The sequence below is a fragment of the Nematostella vectensis genome, chromosome 14, assembly GCF_932526225.1.
Source record: "Nematostella vectensis chromosome 14, jaNemVect1.1, whole genome shotgun sequence".
In the NCBI taxonomy this organism is placed as follows: Eukaryota; Metazoa; Cnidaria; class Anthozoa; order Actiniaria; family Edwardsiidae; genus Nematostella; species Nematostella vectensis.
This window is the reverse complement of record NC_064047.1, coordinates 14420075-14427019: the sequence shown is the minus strand read 5'-3', so window position 1 is coordinate 14427019 and position 6945 is coordinate 14420075.

Here is a 6945-nt window from a genome sequence, read left to right as displayed (position 1 = left end):
GATCACTACCTTCGAGACCCAGTAACCTTACCAGCAAACTTATCATGTGGAAGAAGACTCGGAAAGAGAGGAAGTCTAGGAGAGCACATCCTGATACCGATAGAACAACCTTACAAACTGTTCACGTGAGGCCTATGTGAATATTTACAATGCTGCAGATCCTAGCAAGAATTCCCATATCCTCCTCATCCTGTGAAGGAGCCATCCCATCCCTGAGACATCTGAAAAACTATCTTAGTAGCACTATTGAACAAGAAAACCTGTGTGGCACTTTCACTTTGTTCTCAAACTTCTTGACCTTTTCGCCAATTAACACCCAATAAGAATGACAAGCATTCTATTAGACTGAAATAGAACTGTGCAAAAATCAACACCTAACAAGAATGAGGATGACAAGCCTTCTACAAGACCACAATTGTTTTCTAAGAAAAATGAGGATGACGAGTATTGTACAAAACTGAAATAGAACTGTGGAAAAACCAACACCTAACAAGAATGAAGATGACAAGCTTTCTACAAAACTGAAATAGAACTGTGCAAAAAAGCGAAAATAAAGAAAAATAGTAGATATTTAGATAATAAGGTAGTCACCGATGTTTCTAGAGTGTAAGTTACCTACAAGTAATTAAGTACCCATATTTAAACTACTATCGCACCACTTGACATTGCCAATGGGTATTCGTAAAGCATTAATGGTTGCTTCGCCATACTTTCAAGAACAGAAGTGTAACGAGATGTCGTACATGACGACACGAACAATACGTAACACAATCCCCACCCTGTGATCAACTTGTGATTATCAATTATTGTACAGCCTAGAGTTATGATCTGGTCAGCCAAGATGGCGGCTTATTTTTGCTTTCCGGCTCCTGTCACCTTATATGTCATTTTCTTCTTTCAAACAACCTTGAACATAACCTTATTCTCAACTGAAAGCGAAGGCAGTTCATCTACTATATTAATGACAAGCAACGAGCCACTTCAGGTTGAATTTAACCTGCTAATTCATTATCGTCGTAGTGGACAACTCGAGTCACATGGCATGAAGTATCTTTCAGGGCGGATCAAGCGGTATCCAAATTCAACTTCTACATTTCAGCTAACTCGAATTGCTGTAAGTGGGGATGTCTCTCCAAACCCTGGGCCCTCAGAGAAGTGCAGCGTGTGTTTAAGAACAATCGCACGTAATCACCGAGCTGTGCTTTGCGACTGTTGTAAGGGTCAGAGCCACATCAAGTGTGTAAATGTGAAACCCAGTGAATACAAACGGATCAAGCAGATGTTAAATGATACGTGGATATGTCCTGGCTGTGCAGTTATATCTACACAAAATGAACAGCCGTTTCAGGGTATTGGTGATGCTTCTTTTGAAGAGTTATTCAATATGAATGTGCATGGAGACCCAGCAGCCCAGGATGAGGATGAAGCAAGATATGCTAATGATCTACCTGAACCTTGGATAATACAAGATAGAAAAAGGAACAGCACTGATCTCATGCTCATTCATCTGAACATTAACAGCTGCCAAAACAAACTGGATGAGCTGTTGTTGCTCAATAAGGAGTTAAGGTCACATGTGATCTTTCTGACAGAGACCAAGATTGACTCCTCTTACACCAATGCTCAGCTGGCTCTTGAAGGATATCACATTTACAGAAAGGACAGAAAGAAAGGCGGCGGTGGTCTGATGGCATATTTTTCATCAAAGATGGCATCTCGTAAAGTGAAACTTCCTAAGCAGTATAAATTGCTTGAAGTTCTGGCCATTAATGCAATAATAAACAACAATAATGTGTTGTTTGTAGGCATTTATCGCTCTCCAAATCCAACAGGAACTGATTACTACCGCAAATTGGAAGAGGAATTGCATGCAGTGTGTATGTGGGCTTCGATGGAATGTAATACGCTTGTACTCACTGGAGACCTGAATCTTGATAGATTAAGACCAGAACGTAGAGAAGGGCAAATACTGATCAATCTAGAGGAAGTATTTGGTTTAGAGTGCCTAATTAAGGATCCAACCAGAGTTACACCAACATCTGAAACTCTATTGGATGTGATCCTTACAAACAAGCCAGAGTTATTCAGAGCCAGTGGAGTACTAAATCCAGAAATGAGTGATCATCACTTAGTGTATGGGATTATGAAAGAAAGGGTATCTCAGCACGAACGGAAAGTAGTCACATTTAGAAGTACAAAATCACTGGATGTTGAAAAATTTAATGAAGATCTATCCTCTGCTCCCTGGCATGTGTTACCCTTGGAATTAAGCACTTGCCCACCCCCCCATAGAAAAATATTGTATTACCCATAATGCAGTGTGTGTAGAAGAGGAAGAAAACGTGTTGACCGCCATGTTTGTTTCTGTGTGGTTTATTTTCGGTTTATTTTTAATGTTACTCGAGTTTTCACAAATTAAGAGGTAACATATTGGGGGCTCAGACGGGAAAACGGATTCAGAAGATGACTGAAGAACTTCAGCTTAGTATCGAAGAGAGTTTGTGTTGCTTGACGGCCGAACAGTTACACGAAGTGGAAAACTTTTTGAAGCTACACGAGGACGACAAACTATCTAGGTTGAAACGGGTCAGAAGGATCTCACAAGCTGTGGATAACGAGCTTGAGAGCAAAGGAGACCAAGCAGTCAGCTATCTGAAGGGATTAGAGGAGGTTATTTCGGCGATTTCTGGAGCAACGAAGCCCAAACAAGAAAAACAAGCCCAGCCAAACACGAGTGCAAGTGCAAGTCCGAGCGAGGAGCTCCAAGCTCTGAAGGATCAAATGAACAACCTTATGGGTATGGAATCAAAGAAAGGTCTCTACATTTCGGATATAAAGAGAGAAATGAAGATTTCTGGGCAAATTGGAGAGCCAGGACAGAAAGATAAGTTAAGTTTTGTCAGTCTCGTGAGACAAATTGACTCTGGACTAAAGAAAGGACACACAGAAGTTGAGGTGGTCGATGCAGTAATAAAGTCCATTTGCCCAGGAATGAGACTTCGCAGCTACTTGGAAGCTATTCCAAGCTTGACTCTGGCCCAATTAAGACACATTTTGCGCTCGCATTATCAGGAAAAAAATGCAACAGAACTGTATCAAGAATTAGCAATTTTGGCTCAAGCTCCCGGGGAAACCCCTCAGAGTTTTGTGATCAGGGCTTTGGATCAAAGGCAGAAAGTTTGTTTTGCGTCACAAGAGTCTGATAGCAAAATGAAATACGATCCCGAATTGGTGCAAGGACTATTTTTAAGAACTGTGGAGACTGGATTAATGGATGATGGTGTAAGGATGAAACTAAGACCATATCTACAGAACACAGATACCACTGATGAAGATTTAATCCAGCATGTAAATATTGTGGCATCTGAGGAGTTAGAGAGGAAATCAAAGTTAACCAAAATAACTAAGAAAGTTAATCAGCTAACAAGTGATAATGTCGAATCACAAGGGAATGGTGGACGTAAGGACAAAGGGAAAACTGCTCCAGCCGCAGTCTCAACAGAAGACCTGATCCTAGCAGAACTCAAGTCAGTGAAGTCGGAGATGGCCACATTGCGGGAGACAGTGGCCCAAGTGCAACAGGAAAGGGATGGCAATATTGATAATCGGGATATACATGTACAGAAGACCAAGAGAGTTTGCAAGCAGTGTGAGGATAGCAATACGATTGATGCATGTGATCATTGTTTTTATTGCGGTTCATCTGAGCATTGGGCACGGGGATGTCGTAAGCGGAGACCAACACAAAACAAGGATTCGGGAAACCAGCACCGGCTGCCACCGCGGGACAGGCGGTAGCCGGGTCGCAAGTTGCTTCCACAGGAAAGTCCCAAGTATGTGTGTTATGTGGGCATCAACCATCTGGTAGTGATTGTTTAGTTCAATGTGCGGGTTGTAAGTCAGCATTGTACTGCGGTGTGCAATGCCAACGGGCTCATTGGTTGGAACACAAGAAACTTTGCACTGCGATACAAGAGTTACAAGCCAAGAAAAACAGTGAGTACGCAGAGCGAATTCAGTCTAGTGTATTTATGTCTCATCTCACTCCAAAACAACATGCTGTTATTTGTAAACTGGTAGGACCAAAATGCAAAGTTTCCTGCATGCTTAATGATATTAGCACAGAGGCCCTCTGGGATACGGGCGCGCAAATTTCAGTTTTATCTAAATCATGGGTCAATGAGAATGGTTTGAACACTGATTTACAAGATATTGAGACACTCCTGGGTCGGGATAGAAACTTAAATGTATCTGCTGCAAATGGCAGTGAGATCCCATATGAGGGATGGATCCCCATAACATTGAAGCTAGAATCCCATGGGTATACAGGGCCAGATGTAGAAGTACCTTTTTTAGTGACCCCAGGAGAGTTAGAGTGTCCCATCATTGGATATAATGTCATAGAAACAGTGATTAAAGATTTCCCAGGGGATAATAGCAACACCACAGGGAGCCCATTACAGGATATTATGAAAGGTGCATTTCCAGAAGTCAGAGGGGAGGCAGTTGGGGCCTTGATTAACTTTATCCAAACATGTGACAACTCAGAACCCTTGTGCATCTTAAAGTCACCTAAGAAGAGTGTCAGCATACCGGGGGGGCAGACCCTGAGAATTAATTGTCGTGCAAATACCGGCCCAGTCGAGGAGAAATGCCCAGTTATCTTTGAACCAGATGAAGACCAGACATTGCCTACAGGGCTAGAACTCTCCCAGTCTCTATTGTCCATCCCGAAAGGGAAAGCTACGCGAGTTGACATTTACGTCAGTAATGCCACCAAGCATGATATCACCCTCAGGGAGGGCACCATCTTGGGTAGTCTTAACCTTATCAGATCAGTTACCCCAGCAGAAGTGAAACTTAGTGAGATGAACTTGTCTGATTCAAGGGGGGTACACCCAGGTGAAACACAAGAATCCAGGGGGGCGACCATAGATTCATCACAGAGGGTCCCAGGGGTGGTGATTGGAGATCTGAATGAAGAACAAAAAAAGGAAGTCACTCGTCTGTTACAGGAAGAGGAGGAGACCTTTGCCCGTGATAGTCAGGATGTCGGTTGCATCGAAGACCTTGAGTTAAATTTAACCCTAATGGATAAGACTCCTGTTCAGAAAACATATGTCTCAATTAGCCGCCCATTGTATGCAGAAGTCAAAGGCTATATTGAGGACTTGATAAATAAGGGATGGATTGTGAAGTCAAAGTCTTCCTACTCGTCGCCGGCTGTCTGCGTCCGTAAACGGGACGGGTCTCTAAGACTGTGCATTGACTATCGTGAACTGAATCGTAAGAGTGTTCCTGACCGTTTTCCCATCCCAAGGATTCAAGATGCATTAGACACCCTAGGGGGAAATAGTTGGTTTTCAGTACTGGATCAGGGACGCGCATATCATCAGGGTTTCATGGGGAAAAACAGTAGACCATTGACTGCCTTTGTGACCCCTTGGGGACTGTATGAATGGGTTCGCATTCCCATGGGTCTTTCCCAGGCCCCCGCGGCCTTTCAAAGATATATGCAAGATTGTTTAGAAGATTTAAGAGACACCACATGTATCCCATATTTGGACGATATCATTGTCTTTAGTCAAAGTTTTGAAGAACATGTTAGTGATCTGAGGAAAGTTTTGCAAAGACTGCGGGAACACGGGATAAAATTGAAACCCAGCAAGTGTAAAATCTTTCAAAGGGAAGTTACATTCCTTGGACATGTTGTGTCAGAAGAAGGTTATCGGATGGATCAGGAGAGTATTAAGGCAGTTACGGATTTAAAGGATACGCCACCTAAGACAGTCGGAGAAGTCCGCAGACTTATGGGACTTCTAAGTTATTTCAGGAGATATGTACATAACTTTGCGACGTTAGCAGCACCCATTTATGATCTTTTGACGGAACCCAAGGGAGGTACAAGTACCAAATCGAAAAGTAGGTCGAGTAAGTCCTTATCACGCCAACCAGTCTCTTGGTCTGAGGAACATCAGCGAATACTGGAGACACTTATAGATACTATCACATCACCACCCGTTATGGCTTATCCGGACTACCAACAACCCTTTATTCTTCACACTGACGCATCGGAGCGGGGACTTGGGGCTGTATTATACCAACGCCAGAAAGGAACCTTGAGAGTCATTGGTTACGGGTCACGATCGTTAACTCAAGCCGAGCGCAATTACCATCTGCATTCGGGGAAACTCGAATTCTTAGCGCTAAAATGGGCAATTACGGAGAAATTTAGAGACTATTTGTACTATGCCCCTAAATTTACTGTCTACACGGATAATAACCCGTTAACATACATTCTGACCACTGCCAAATTGAATGCGACCGGACAGCGTTGGGTATCAGAATTGGCTGACTATAACTTTGTCATCAAATACAGACCTGGAAAGGCAAATGGGGATGCAGACGGTCTCTCGCGGATTTCACAAGGCATGGAGAAGTATATGGAAGAATGTCAGAAGACCATATGCCAAGAAGACATAGGAGCCACTGTGAATTCTGTAAAGTTCCAGGCAGGTGAAGATGGCATTCCGACTATCTCTTTGTCAGCATGCCTTGAAGATTCTCCCGACGATAATGTCACCTTAGGCACGCAAGCATGGTCGACAGAGGACATTGTGAGACTTCAGCGTGAGGATACAACAATTGGAAAGGTGATTGGTTTCATACTTAATGAGTCATTACCCAGCTTAAAGGAGCGAAAGAAGGAAACTCCTGAAACAAAGGCCATGTTACGTCACTGGAAGAAGTTGGAACTAGGTAAGGATGATATCCTTCGCCGGAGAATTGGACCACGTCTCCAATTGGTCCTTCCACGGAAACTTCATCATCTCGGTTATAAGGAATTACATGAGGAAATGGGGCATCTCGGTGCAGAGAGGGTATTGCAACTTGCGAGGGATAGGTTCTTTTGGCCCCGTATGCAACAGGACATTGAACACTATG